This window comes from Drosophila albomicans, chromosome 3 (genome assembly GCF_009650485.2).
Source record: "Drosophila albomicans strain 15112-1751.03 chromosome 3, ASM965048v2, whole genome shotgun sequence".
NCBI lineage: Eukaryota > Metazoa > Arthropoda > Insecta > Diptera > Drosophilidae > Drosophila > Drosophila albomicans.
The window spans coordinates 20,005,438-20,019,550 of record NC_047629.2 but is presented as its reverse complement, the minus strand read 5'-3'; the positions used below and the strand labels follow the sequence as shown (position 1 = coordinate 20,019,550).

The 14,113-nt window shown below is 34.9% G+C and overlaps 1 protein-coding gene across 2 annotated transcripts in view; it reads left to right on the top strand.

The window, feature by feature from the left end:
• Nucleotides 1-14,113, top strand: part of LOC117572229 (uncharacterized) — an 82,067-nt gene that overhangs the window by 9,024 nt on the left and 58,930 nt on the right. The window contains exon 1 of one of the 2 annotated variants that reach the window (XM_034254908.2): nucleotides 12,646-13,347. The exons of the other annotated variant lie outside the window; for it this stretch is intronic. The gene's annotated coding sequence lies outside the window, so the exon portion shown is untranslated. Of the gene's footprint in view, nucleotides 1-12,645; nucleotides 13,348-14,113 lie in introns of those variants that run through there. 2 annotated transcript variants of the gene reach the window in all.

The following is a 14,113-nucleotide window of genomic DNA, read 5'->3' as shown; positions in this document are numbered from 1 at the left end:
ACATTTCCGATTATTGCATGATTTTAAAAGCATAAAAATATTTAATTTAACATACAACAACTGTTAAGATTACCAACTTATCATATTATCCTTTTGTTATAAAAGGTTTCAGCTTAATGCAAGGCAATTATGTTTTCAAATACTGCAATTCAACAATAATTTGTAATGTTGCCTTAAAACAGAAACAAGTAAGAAAGTTACAGTCGAGTGTGCTCGACTGTGAGATACCCGCTACCCACTTTTAATTAAGGCAAAATATTGCGGTATCATTTTCAAAATATACCGAAAATACTAAAAAAAAATACTAAAAATATGGTATGTTTGGTATATCGATATAGTACACCATTCAAAATATACCGTAGACGTCACAATATACCAGATTGTCGGCCAAAGCAAATTAGACCCCTAGTAAGTAGGCGTTTTTGCCCATACAAAAGTACATATTTCTTTAATAACTTCCACAATTTTGATCTGATCGCAACCAAATTTTCAGGAATCATAACTACTGTAGTAATTATTGTATATACTCTAGCTATAACTCTATAGCTATAACTCTATATAACAAACTTGATCTGCGTGCAAACATAACAAATGCTGTCGGAAAAAAATTATAGCTCTATCTCTTATAGTCTCTGAGATCCAGTGTTTCATACGGACGGACGTACGGACGGACGGACAGACGGACAGACAGACAGACGGACATGGCTATATCGTCTCGGCTGTTGACGCTGATCAAGAATATATATACTATAGGGTCGGAGATGCCTCCTTCTACCTGTTACATACATTTCCTGCCGGCACAAAGTTATAATAACCTTCTACCCTATAGCGGGGTAGCGGGTATAATAAACCCCAGAAATATTTGTATTTTATTTGCAATGAACTTTCAAAACTGCCCTCGCAATTGTCCGTTGTGCCAGCTTTGAATAGCTATGGTCGAGCTTATTTGCAAATGTGTTAGTATACGGATGTGTGTGCGAGTGTGCGAGTGTGTGTGAGCTTCAGTGCATGTGCTTGTAAGTTCATTAAGAGGTCTCATTGAACGACTTGTGCGGCTGAGAGGCAAAAGGCAGTCCCAGCAAATTTATGCCAAAATCATTTTTGTTGTGCATTTGGCAAAATTCGAATTTCAATTTTCCACTCCGAGACAGAGGACAACACAAGTCCTTGTTGGTGGTCATTTGCATGGCTCTTTAGGTCAGTTTTCGACTTACGAGTGTGTGTGTGTCTAAATGTATGTGTGTGTGTGTGTTCTTGTCATGACCAGCAGCAATTAAGGCTTCGTCCTGGTGACGCTGCAAGGTATGCCATGAATTTCTGCTCAAGGGTTGAAACCCCAGAAGAGGAGTAAAAGAATGGAAGATTATTATATAGTATAGTTAGTGCATGATATTATAAAGAGTGGAAGGGGAAGGAGAAAGTAAATGAGGAGAAATTAAGTGCTGGACGAAAAGGAGCCAAAAAGCAAATGAGGCAAATTTGGGGCACTTTTCCCTTTCGTTATTCTTTTGGCTGTTGGCTGGAAATTAACAAAATGAAGCGAAGAATCGCATTAAAGTAAAAAGCACAACGAGCAAAAGAAAAGCAAAAGAAAATAAATTAACAAGCACATAATAATCTAAACTTTTATTTTGCCTTCGAAGGGCAGCCAAAGAAAACCAGATGAAGTGGCAGAGTGGCAACTGTGAGACATTTGTGTTAAGCTGACCAGCATCAAATGAGCTATTAAGCCTGATGGACCCCATAGACAGCAACACTTTTTTGTTTTCCACTTTCCGTCTTTTTGTCATTTTCCATTCTATTTTTTTTTTTTGTGTATTTCGGTTTCTTTTTTTTTGCTTTTTCCATTCGTGGCTTTGCTTTCCTTTTACTGTGCTGCGGCAAAAGGTCAACACAAACGGTCTGGGCCAAAAAATGTAAAATGAAAACAAGCTGCAAGAGTAGTTGGCAATGGCTTAAAAGTGCCTGAATGCCCTACAAGCAACTTGGATGCCCTACAAAGGGATTTAGGCTGCATCTTTTGGCAAAAGTTTCAAATTTCTTGAATACACTATAAATTTAAATTAAATTCATTGGAGTATACAAATTGCTTACAATAATTATTAAACTTAATAAAATATCTTAAAGTAATTCATCTGTATTCTTTACCATACATTTTTGATTATTATGCATATTTTGTTGTTTCAATATTTTAAAGATTTTATTGCAATATCTTTGAAAGTCCTGTCATAATTATCATTAAACTATGAACTATTTTAAGAGAATATATTCTTAAAACATATTATAAAATTTTAAGTATTAATTTTTGATTAAAATATTTGAAAGTAATACATATAAATTCCATATCATATTATATATAAATTGCATTTTTCTCCTTCGAATATTTCATGGATTTTAAAACACGGCACGTAAACTCTTCATTATAAATTTTTGAGTTTTATATAAATTTTTGTGTAATATCTCAACTAATCATCTTTAAATTTTTATAATCATCATTTGAATTAATAAAGTAATTTAAACTAAGACATAAATTCTCCAAAATTGAAAGGCATTTTATTGACCTTTTTTCTGGTTAAAGTATTTCCCATTTTTAAATGTAGTAAATTAATTTTACAATAATAAAATCAAGAATTTTTTTAGTAAGTATATTTTTAAGTAATATATCTAATACAACTAAATTAAATTCTATTAAAATATGCCTACAAAAATTCTAGGTAATTTTTCCTGTTTAACTTTAATTCACATAGAAAGCAATCTAACCTGTAATCTATTAAAAACTAGATTAAAAACTAAACAGCTCAAAATCGAACCCTAATATTAACCCTATAAGTTCTGCAATACCCTAAATGACTCTGTCCAGAATAGTAACTAATGACCAAAAGAATATGCTCGCTTTGAGGTAGAGTATTCAAAGCGAACCTCACGCTTGGCCTCGATTGGTTTTTGCAGCTGCCCTTTTCAGCTGCTGTGCCGCAAATGAAAAGTCTAAACGGAAACGGAAATGACAGCCGAGTCGAGCCACAGACCCAGCCCAAGCTAGACCACCCCCCCCCCCCCCCCTTAACCTCCGCCCCACCGCAACCCGTTACAGTCCAGCGGTTGCCATTGAAACGCAATGAGGCGCTTTGCCTTGCCTTCACTGCGGTCGGTTTCTGCTCGTTTTTTCCCTTTCCTTTCTCCTCGTGGCCGGAATTCTGTTCTCGTATGTTGTGTAAATGGAGTCCTAACGCTTAATGAAGACATTACACTTACACACTGACATGTGCGTATGAGTGTGTGAGCGTGTGTATGTGTGTGAGTTAGTTTTGCGCACAGTAGTTTTTCATGTAAAGCAAATAAATGAGCATTTTGTGAGCTGGAAAACGAGCGTAATTAATAATGCACCAAATGGAATTAAGTGCAATAGAAATTTGTAAAAACATGATTAAGCTCCACCTAATTGCCTTAGCCAACTGCAAACCCGATTAGAATCTTTAATTCGAATTAAATATTAAAGCTAACATATTTGCGATTTGCAAAATGCGAAATGCATTGATTGTGCGTCAATTTAAAGCTTTGCAAAGAGTTTAATGCGCATTTTTGATAATTAAGCGATAACAGAAATTGCTTAACAAAGCATTAAAATGCGCATTAGTAGACTGCATTTGATTGCACAAATATTTGCCAGTGCAGTTTAGATTTTAAGCCGTTAATAACTGTAGTGGAAAGTGCAGTTTGATAATAATTTATCAGTTTAATTACTACTGGATTTTAAACAGAATTTTCTCTCAACTCTGTGATTTTAATTGATTTTAAACATTTCTGGCATCTAAAAATCAACGAAAAAAGTATTTTAGGATTTACAAACTTCATCAATATGCATTAACATAAACATGTTATTTAAACTCTTCTAACACACAAAGCATTGATTACGTATACGTATTATTATAATATTAATATTAATATTCCATTTTTGCTTCATTTCATCACATATATTATTTAAACACTTCTAACCTGCCAAAGGCATTTACCTATAAGAAATTTAGTAATTAAATAAAATAATTAAAGCCTTCTTTCTAAATGAGATTTATGTTCCCTAAGAGCTCTGTATTAAATAAACTGTTCAATGATAATTTCAGAATTATCACGTTCTAATTTAAACAGTTAGCAATAACATCCATATAAGCATCAGCATTAAATCATAGCTATTATTTAAACACAAAAGGTTGCTTGCGTATACTTAATTTTAAGCTTTCAACTCCTCTGTCGAATGTGATTTATTTTTGCTTGAGCATTGAAGATAATTACCAACTCTTAAACTGTGTTTTTCGTTAACGCAATTAATTAGCATTAATTTCGCCAATTAATTTGATTTGTGCATTAAATTTTGCACTTGTGTGTGTTTTTTCAACATTTAAGCAAAGCAAAGCAAAGCAATTAAAAGCCATTTAGGCCACAGACGAGCAACAAATTAATTATAAACAATTAACATGAACACATTATTATTTGGGGCAAGTGAATTCAAAATGCCTGCATTCTGCTCTGGTTGCTGCTGCTGTTGCTGCCACTTCGGTTGCTCGTACAAGCGAAACTCCTGCTAACGATTATGCACACATTTTACGGCTTTAAATGCCATACAAATCCCAGCGAGACGGCCATATTTCAGTCTCTCTCCCCCACCCCCGAGGGCTCCTCCTCATCCTCCTCATCGTGCGGCTTCAGCAGCATTTACTTCTGCTGTCTGCGCATACAAAATAACTCATTATAAAGCAAAACAAATTGTGGCTAACAATTCAGAGCGTCATCTCAGATAGCAACAACATCGTCCCCTCTCCCCTTCACCTTCCCCTCACCAACACACACATCTCAAGCGGAGACACGGCCCATGGGTAGTTAACGCTCTGCTGTTTATCTCAAAGTAACTTCGACATTTTATCAGGCTTAGCTAGACTGAAACGACACTTGGCGAAATTCACTTTAAGGCAAATGCTTTTGCTTGACGCTATTTGTTGGTTCACGAGGAACTTTTAAGCTGCTTTAAAAGCACTTAAAAGCTCTTCATTGAGTTGCCCGCATTTTTAGCAGCCAGCTGCATTTATTATAAAATTAGCTGAGGCAGATTATTAATTTTTTTTCGAGCTTGCAACTTTTAGTAAAAAAACTAGTAAAGCACTAGGCAAGCAAATTAAAATAGAGAACTAAAAACTAAAACTTAAGTCGATATAAAAGGGAAAATAAAGCATATTTGACAGCATTAAAATATTGTAATTTAATTTAAGAATAAAACTTAACATTTTTATTAAGTTATTGTGTACTTTAAACAGTCAGTTGTAGCTGAAGCTGATTATAAATATGTAATAATATTAGTATTACAATTTACAATTAAATAACCAACTAAAAGTGTATTTATTCCATATATGATTAAAACTTTTTCAAAATATTATTATTTCTTCACTCTATGATTAAAACTTCTTAATAATATTAAAAATTGTAGTATTACAATTTACAAACGTATAGAAGAACTTATACTTAAGTCGATAAACCCTTATTTTAAAATGATAAAAAAATATAAGAAATGTTCAACTGTATTTAGTAAAGAAAAATACTGTGAACAGGTAATACTCTTAAATCAGATTTTCAGTTGAAGAACAATGCATAAACTAAGCATTTTTTTAAATTTTATGATTCATAATTTTATTCAATTTATGATTAAAGCTTTACTTTTAAATGCTAAAAGATTATATGAAATGTTCCACTGTATTTAGTGTATAAAAATACTGTAAGCAGGTATCAGGCATAACATATGTATATATAAATTATGTACCATAAAATTTAATGAATGTTTAATCACTTAGGCAATCAAAGCACAAGTCAGCTACATAAAATGTAATTTATTTGAAAATTCTATATTATCTAAGCTCAATGGCAACTTTGTATTGCGACACATTTCCATTTGGCGCAAACCTCGAAGCCAAAGCTTTTGGCTGTCACTTTCAGCTCGTGTCATTTTGTGGGTTTTTTGTAGTAGCTTAAATTGTGGCACCGAACACGAGGTTGGCAGCTTCCAAACCATTTGAGTTATTTAAACTGCGCTTGCGGTTAAATTAACGCGATTTATATGAATTTATCGCACTGCTTTTCCGCCATTTTTCACCCCCTCGCATTTTGTGTGCTTTTCTTTATTTTATTTTTTGGTAGCGGGGAGGACAGTCGCATTTTAGTTGACTTGTTTCCATTGCCATTTCCCATTTTCCCCTTACGTTGAATTGACTTTGTTACGCGACGAAAAATGAAATTTTGCCGGGCTTTGTTGAAGGTCCTTTTCGCCTGATACCGTTGAAAATCTTGAGGATTTGCATGCTTTCAGCGTGATTTCTGGCTTCATTCCGTGTTCTACGTGAGCTGCCGCATCGATTTATTGTCTTTGTCTACCCCGCCATTTCGCCCACGTTTTGTTTTGTTTTTTATTTTCTCTTTTTTGCTTGTGGAGGCCAAAAGCGTGGCACACTCGCTGCCGTATTTGCCGTATTATAATATTATAATATTGATTCCCTTCAGGGCCTACGAAACTTCGATGTGTCACGAGGGCAGCCTTGAGGTCATGCGATTATATAGCCTCGGGGCGAAATGCAATCAATAAATTACTTGAATATTTCATCTGTTCATTATTAAAACGAAAATCATGTTAATTACATACATACATATATTGCAAAATTGCCAGACGGTTCAATTAGCAATGCGAATTCGAATTCGACACCACAAACAATTGAAAAACCTCAATGAATTTCAGTTCAATGCGTTCTGTATTACCAATTATGTGTGTAAATCCATTTTGGATTTTTGCTTTTTGCCATTTACCATTTTCCTTTTGGCATTTACCGTTTATCAATTGGCATTTCAGAGAACCTTTGTCCTTTTATCAAGACCTCAAGTGAGAGTTAATTTTAAATTTTCCGGGCATACCATTGAAATATATATATTATAAATGAATTCAACGTGTATTCCCTTAGGAATTATTTCGACTTTTACGATAATTTAAATTTGATAATCAGACAAACATTGTAGAAGACATTTTAGAATTTTGTATGGGCAAAAAGTTTATGAATTTTGTACAGAATTGTATGCAATGTAATTTCTCAAAGCTTCAAGTAAGAATTGCCTTTAAATATTAAGGATAAATTAATAATACATTTATTTATTATTATTCATTTAATATACTAATTTAAATTTTTAGAAATTATTTCAACTTTTTATGAGGATTAAATTTTGATATTCAGTAAAAGTTTCTTAGAACTACATTTATTTTTCATTTAATACTATTTCCGATTTTATAATTATTTTTTTCAACGTTAAACTTATTTGTATACTATTTATTTCCCCCATTTTAACCCTTCAATTGCCCCCTCAGGCCTGCCACGCCCATTACAACAAGCCACGCTTGTTGGTTCAACAAATTGTGGGATTTGTTGTTCCCCTGACATGTCATTCGGGGCAATACACGTAATGCTCGTCTATTGAACTGTGTGATTTGTGCGATTTACAGCTTAAATGCAATTATTACGCATACGCCACATGTTACCCGATTTGCATTGTGTCACATTCGCATGCAAAGAGTAAACTCTGTAATTCACTGGAAATTATCATTACGAATTTCGCAAATTGACAAAAACTTTTCCATTGCGAAACGAAAGCCCTCCAAATTGGTAATTGCATTAAATAAACCATCTAATTATACATTGATTTATATCCATGTTCATGCCCTTAAGCTGAATCGAAATCCAACTCAATTTATCGAATTGCAGCCATAAATCTGCCAAATATTACCGAAAATTAGAACACATGTGAACTAGATAAAAGTACAATGTAATTATTTCATAGGTAAGCGATTATTTTCAAGGATTAATTCAACTTGAAACTGCCAAAATTATTACACAAAGTTTTGTCATGATTTATTTTGTTTTGTATATATTTCTAACAAACTTTATAATCATAATTCTTATGGCACTTACGGTATTCATTTAGATTATTTATTATTTGAATGATTTATAAGCTATTTATTATTTAGCACGTTTTTCAAACAAGTTAAGATATGAAAATATGAATAGCCCCCAGCAAATTTGTAAATCTAGATGGAAGGAGCTATTTTGCTTTATTAATATTATTCCCCTTATAATAGTTATTTCAAACTAATAAATTGTTTCGAATTTTCAAGAAGCCTCTCAACAACTCTTTTAGATTACTAAAATTTGAAAACATTAATATAATAAATTAGTTGACACATTTAAGTTGCTTGGTTGATACTCAGCAAAAACTACGAGGACTCAATGTTAAAATTGTGCTGACTGTCTGAGCTTTGATTGCTTGTCAGCACACACAGATATAGACAAAGCCATAGACTATACCATATTAGTAGGTAGAGCAGACATCAGCAGAAATCCGCTGCAAAAAAAAAAGGGGCTGCAAGAGGTAGCAAAATAAACAAAACAAAACAGAACAGAACAGCAACGACTTGAGCAATAGAAGAAACTGCAATCATTGGGGCAGACGTGGCACCAAAGTTGCAACAAATCTGCAGATGCCTCCAGTAATGCGCCGCTATACAAAAGAAAGCAAACAAAAAGCAAAGAACTGAACTGAACTCAACTGAACTGAACTCAACTCGACTGAACTGAACTGGTCAGGGATTAAGTGCGCTTTCATGTCCATCATTTAGAAAATGCCTGAGATTAGTTGTGTTGATGCGATGTCGAGCGATGTGAGCTAAAGATGGAGCCAAAGATGTGGATGATGATGAGAGTTTGGAGGCAAGTTGCAATTGGGGTTGCCTTTTATCTACAACTGGCTGCAGGATTTGTCATCTATCAGGTGGCAGTTGCCAGTTGCCAGTTGCCAGCTGCCAGTTGGAAGTCGTCGTCAGTTTGTTGTCTGGCTGCGTTTTTCATACTGTTGCTTCTTGGCTTTGCTAGCCAATTACTTAGCCAGCAGCAAAATACAGGGGGAGACGATGCTGTGTTGCTCGTCTTTAAAGAGTTCGCTGCAAATTAAAATGTGCATATTTTATGAGATTTTCTCTTGATTTTTTTGTTGCACTCCCCCTCGTTCAAGTTGGAAATTCGATTTTGTTGCTTTGGCGAACTTTGCTGTTTGTCATTGAGCTTAAATAGAAAAAGTTTCAAACATAATCACACAGTTCGCTCTCACAGATTCTCTCCTCTTGCGACTGCAGTCCATTTCACTGACCCCTCAGCAATACAACTCCCTCTGCCACGCCTTCACTCCTCCACTCCCTTTTCCTTTATCGGTTTCTCTATCTTTGTCGACGTCTCTGGCTGTCACTTAGCGTGGCGCTTGTCGTAAATTTCAGTGTAAGCTTTGCTCTCATTATAACTCGGCAACACTTTTGCCTGCTTTAATGAACAGCCTGACGAGCGTACAGTGGGTCAAACAGTTATGGTATCGATGTATAACTTATATCTGCTTTATATTCATTATGCAAATTTACTACAATAAATTTAAGTTATGAAGGCAAAGCTTACCATTTCACATTCTATGTGAATTTTTTAGATATTAAAATTTTAAAGCATGAAAAAATTAAATTGAATTTTTTTATTTACATATTTATAATATAATATAATAATAATATTATATTTTCCACTGAACTGTTTAGTTTCATTTACTGAATATAAAGTATAAAAATAAATTTATTTAAAGTAAGTTTACTCTATTTTGTATAAGTTTAATAATAATTCTCCAGAAATTTATTTTTTTTCTGAAATTTGAATTATTTTAAAATCGAATTGGCTCCAATTTTACAATAAACATTCTCTAAGCAGACATCTACAGTGGCGTGCAAGTTTGCAACTACTGACTTTGGGTTCGCATAAAAAAGTTATTAGTAAAGTAAATGAATCCAAATTTTTTGTGTTTATTCTTTGAATATTTATTAACAAAATCTTATACAAAATATACCAAAAAAAATCTAATTGGTTAATTTAAGAAATAAAAAACAAAAAAAAAACTCGCATGTACTCAGTTATGCTCATTTTGAACACTTTTCAACAAACGTTTTTTTTTTAATACTTGGTCCAAAGAACGATATTTGTAATTGTGATATTTATTCATTCTGGTATATTTTCTACCAAATTAGGTATTATTTATTTTAGAATAGCTCTCCATTCTTGCTGGACTCGTTGCTGCATCTCTCTAGCTTGCTGGTACTGATTCATAGTGTCCCAATCATCTTTTCACTATCGACCCCAAATTTTCGATCGGATTGAGATCAGGACTCTGTGCTGGCCACTCCTTTAACTAAAAATTTTGTTTTGCGATCCATTCCTTGAAGATTTTGGACGTGGGTTTTGGATCTCCATCTTGTTGAAATGTTATGTCTCTCCTTATATGCACATTTGTCAACAAAATCGCAAATATGGTCTGCAAAATATCTAGAAAGTCTTCCTTTTGCATAGTATCATCTATTTTCTTAATTGGTCCAACGCTCCACAAAGTAGAACAGCTCCAGACCATGACATTTCCTCCTCAGTGTTTCGCAGTTTCTTGTACGTGGCCTATCTGCAACGACTCTTCTGGCTTCTTCCAACAATATTGTTTACCATCTGACTGGAATCGATTCAATTTCGTTTCATTAGACCATATAACTATTTTCCAGTCGTCCAGTTCCCAAGTTTTATCCCAAGCCAGAAGAGTCGTTGCAGATAGGCCACGTACAAGAAACTGCGAAACACTGAGGAGGAAATGTCATGGTCTGTATATTAGCATTATCAGCACTTTCTTTGTATTTTAGAGCTTTCATAGAAATATCGCCTCTTTGAAGATTTCTTTTTCCGTATCCAACTAAAAGAGTTTTTATTAATAATTTATTTTTCTCAAATCCTTTAAATCTTTCTTAGTTTCATTTTTTTTTTTGTTGCACTATTTCTTATTTACTTTTATGCTTGTTCATGCTTTTAATATATTTTATTTCACCTTTTTTTCAAAAAGTTTACCTGAAAATATAAATTTTTCATGGTATGAATGAACTTCGTATTTTTCATCACAAATCAAATATTATTATCGATAAAAAATTAAAGACAAACCCATAAGCTGATGTTGCAGCAATAAAAAAGTGCTTGGCAATTGCATAAAATTGCACCACTGTGCGTGGGAGTTGTGGGGGCATGGTCGGTGGAGGCATCATCATTATTGCTGCACGTTGCTGCTGCTGTTGCTGTCATCATCATCAAAAACAGGAGCCGAGCATCAACTGCTGCTGTTGCTGTCGCTGATGTTGCTGTTGTCGCTGCTGTCGCTGACGATGCTGTTGCTGCTGTTGAGGCAAGTGTTGGTGCCGTTATTTCGCTTGACTTTATCGCTTGGCAGTTGGCAGGACCTGCCGCTGTGTATCCTGACAGACTCTTCTCCAGATAGAGAGAGAGGCAGATAGAGAGGGAGAAGGTTGGTAATCAGTGTGCTGCGCGACAGCAGCAACAAATGAATCTTGACGGCAGCAAAACATTCAGCGTTACACATTGTCGACTTTTCTTTCAATTTTACTGCTGGAATTATGCGAGCCGCTGTCAGCATCTGATGATATTGTTGCTCTGATTTCTTTCCTCTTGTCAGTTAATTTATTTATTCAAAACAATACAAAAAAAGAAAAGGGTACTTTGTCAGTTTTCCCTTTTTATGGATTTTGTCGCCGTCTGCTTCTAATTTGTGTAATTAAATTCAACGCTTGTTAATATTTATTTAAATATGTATTTAGGGGCCTTTAATGCCAAACGGAGAGTGAAATTAAGTTTCCTTTGAAAGCCGACGAACAGCTGCCGAAAGGGATTACTTTGCTGTCCATATCTGAAATTTACAGTTGAGCGCACTTAATGAGCTTTAATGGATTTTATTGCACAACTCGCAAAAAGCGTTATGGAGCTAATTAAACACACAAACTGCCTTCAACTACATCAAAAGCATTTCCTTGAATATTCTGCAAGTTCACATCTTGAATATTTTAACGATTTAGGCGCTCGGTCCTTTGGTAGCTGTCGCCTTGACCATTTTCAAGGCCAGCCTAAAAGTATGCAACAACCAAGGCCAATGTCACGCGAACAGTTGCACAACTGTTACTACCACTGAACGTTATCAGCTCGCTGCACTTATCGATAATTGCAGCCCTACTCTCATTAGCCTATCGATCTTTACCTTATTACAAAATTAATTTTCATAAAATTAACAAATTCCACTATTGACTATAAAAAACGCATAGTTTGAGTTTTTGTTGTGAAAAAATGGTATGTGCACATTAGTGAGAGCAGCAGAGTGCATCAATAGCACCCAGCAACACTCTCAAATCGTAATGGCTCTCACAGTGTTGCCACCTTTACGCAAGCTAAACGGCTAAATGCACCAAACTCTTAGGTCAAACGGTAACATTGTTTAGTGCAAAGTAATAATTAAAGTAAAGTTACTTAGGTCTACGATATTTTTAAGTATTTGAAAAATATTTTTAACAAATACTACATCCAAATTGTTTGTTTGCAATATTTTCTTATTAGCCGAATTTACAAAACTGCTAGATTTAGCTTGAAAACAATTGTAGTGACAACACTGCTGGTTGGTCGTGGCCAATTTAACACTGCGCCGTCGCCGTCGCTCACTCTCAGACCACTGGCAGTGCTCAGTTCCAATTGGAAGAACGGGCGAGCAAGACGCGGTGCACGACCAAAGCGTTGTTCAAAATAAAACACAAATAATAATCTTTCGCCTTATTTTTTGCGCACAGAAAGTGCAGCAAACGCGTACGCATTAAAAGAAAGCAAGGGCTTATTAAAGTAACGGCATCGCTTGTGCTTGTGGGCGTGTGTAGTGAAAATGGATGAATGAATTGGTGCCAAAACAAAGAAAAAGTCAAAGACAACAGCAAAAGCATTAAGAAGCAGCAGGCAGCAGCAGCAACAGCAACAAAAAAAGCACGTACTTGAGTGTTGCTTGCCTGTGTGCGTGTGTTTGTGTGCGCGTGTGTGCTTCTGTTGTGTGTGAGGTCTTTGCATACGTGTGTGCGTGCTCAGAAATATTGCTTAACCCAGCAAAATAATCATGTAAAATTTTCAAGCAAAAAATAAGTTCATACAAAGCCAGAATAGAGAAAACACGTGAAAATTGTGAAAAACACAGTGGTAAATATATGGTGAAAGTGCATCAGCTGAAGCAGTAGCAGCGAGCGAGAAAATAGCTCGAAAAGAGATACAGTGAAAAGCAAATTTTGCCAGCGTCTTCTCTTTCTCGCTCTCTCTATTTTTCGTTTGCATTTGTGTTTGTTTTCATTTCAACAACAAGAGGTGTTAAGTGGAGCCTGTAACAACAACAGGGAGAAATGTAAGTTGATAAATTTTTTTTGTGTAAATATATTTGAATTAAAGACTGCTAAATAATAGCCAAATGTCGTCATCGGCCAATACGTTTGTGTTCGTTGCCAGCTTTATACTCGTTGCGCTTGCAAAACTTTTGTTGTTTGATTTTTTTTTTTTTTTATTTGTTGTGTTTCATTTTGTCTCAATGGCCGACGAAGACAAACGCAGTCTCAGCTCTCAGCTGGTTCCAATTGGAGAGCGCGAGCGCGTCGGAGAGAGCCAGCTAGAGATGACAGATGTTGTTACTATATTACCGCAGTCACTGCTTATTGCAATGCGGACGACAGAAATACAGCAAATTTATATTTGTAATGCAAAAAATTTGTAATAACAAAATAACTGAAATCATCGAAAGAACTTTAAATGTAAGATTAATATGGCTGAGTGTAAATCAGTTACAGTTTAGCAATCACTGTTTCACTTACTTGCGCAGCTCTGTTGAACGTGACTGTGAGAGCGGCTCTGATTCGCTCTCAGAAACAAGCGTCAGCTGTGCTGTTCTGCCCTCTTCGTATTGTTGTTGCTGTTGTGGTTGTTATTGCTGTTGCGCGGTTTATTTAGCACGTTTTTTTGAACGAAAATAAAAATAAATAAGCAAAGTGCGAATGGGAGTGAGTGCGACAGTCGTCATGGTGTTTAAATAAAGTCTGTTAATTGACTTTGCATTTGTATCCGTAAAGTTTTTAACAGCAGCGCGCCAAATAAACAGATTGAAAAATAATTTACAATTT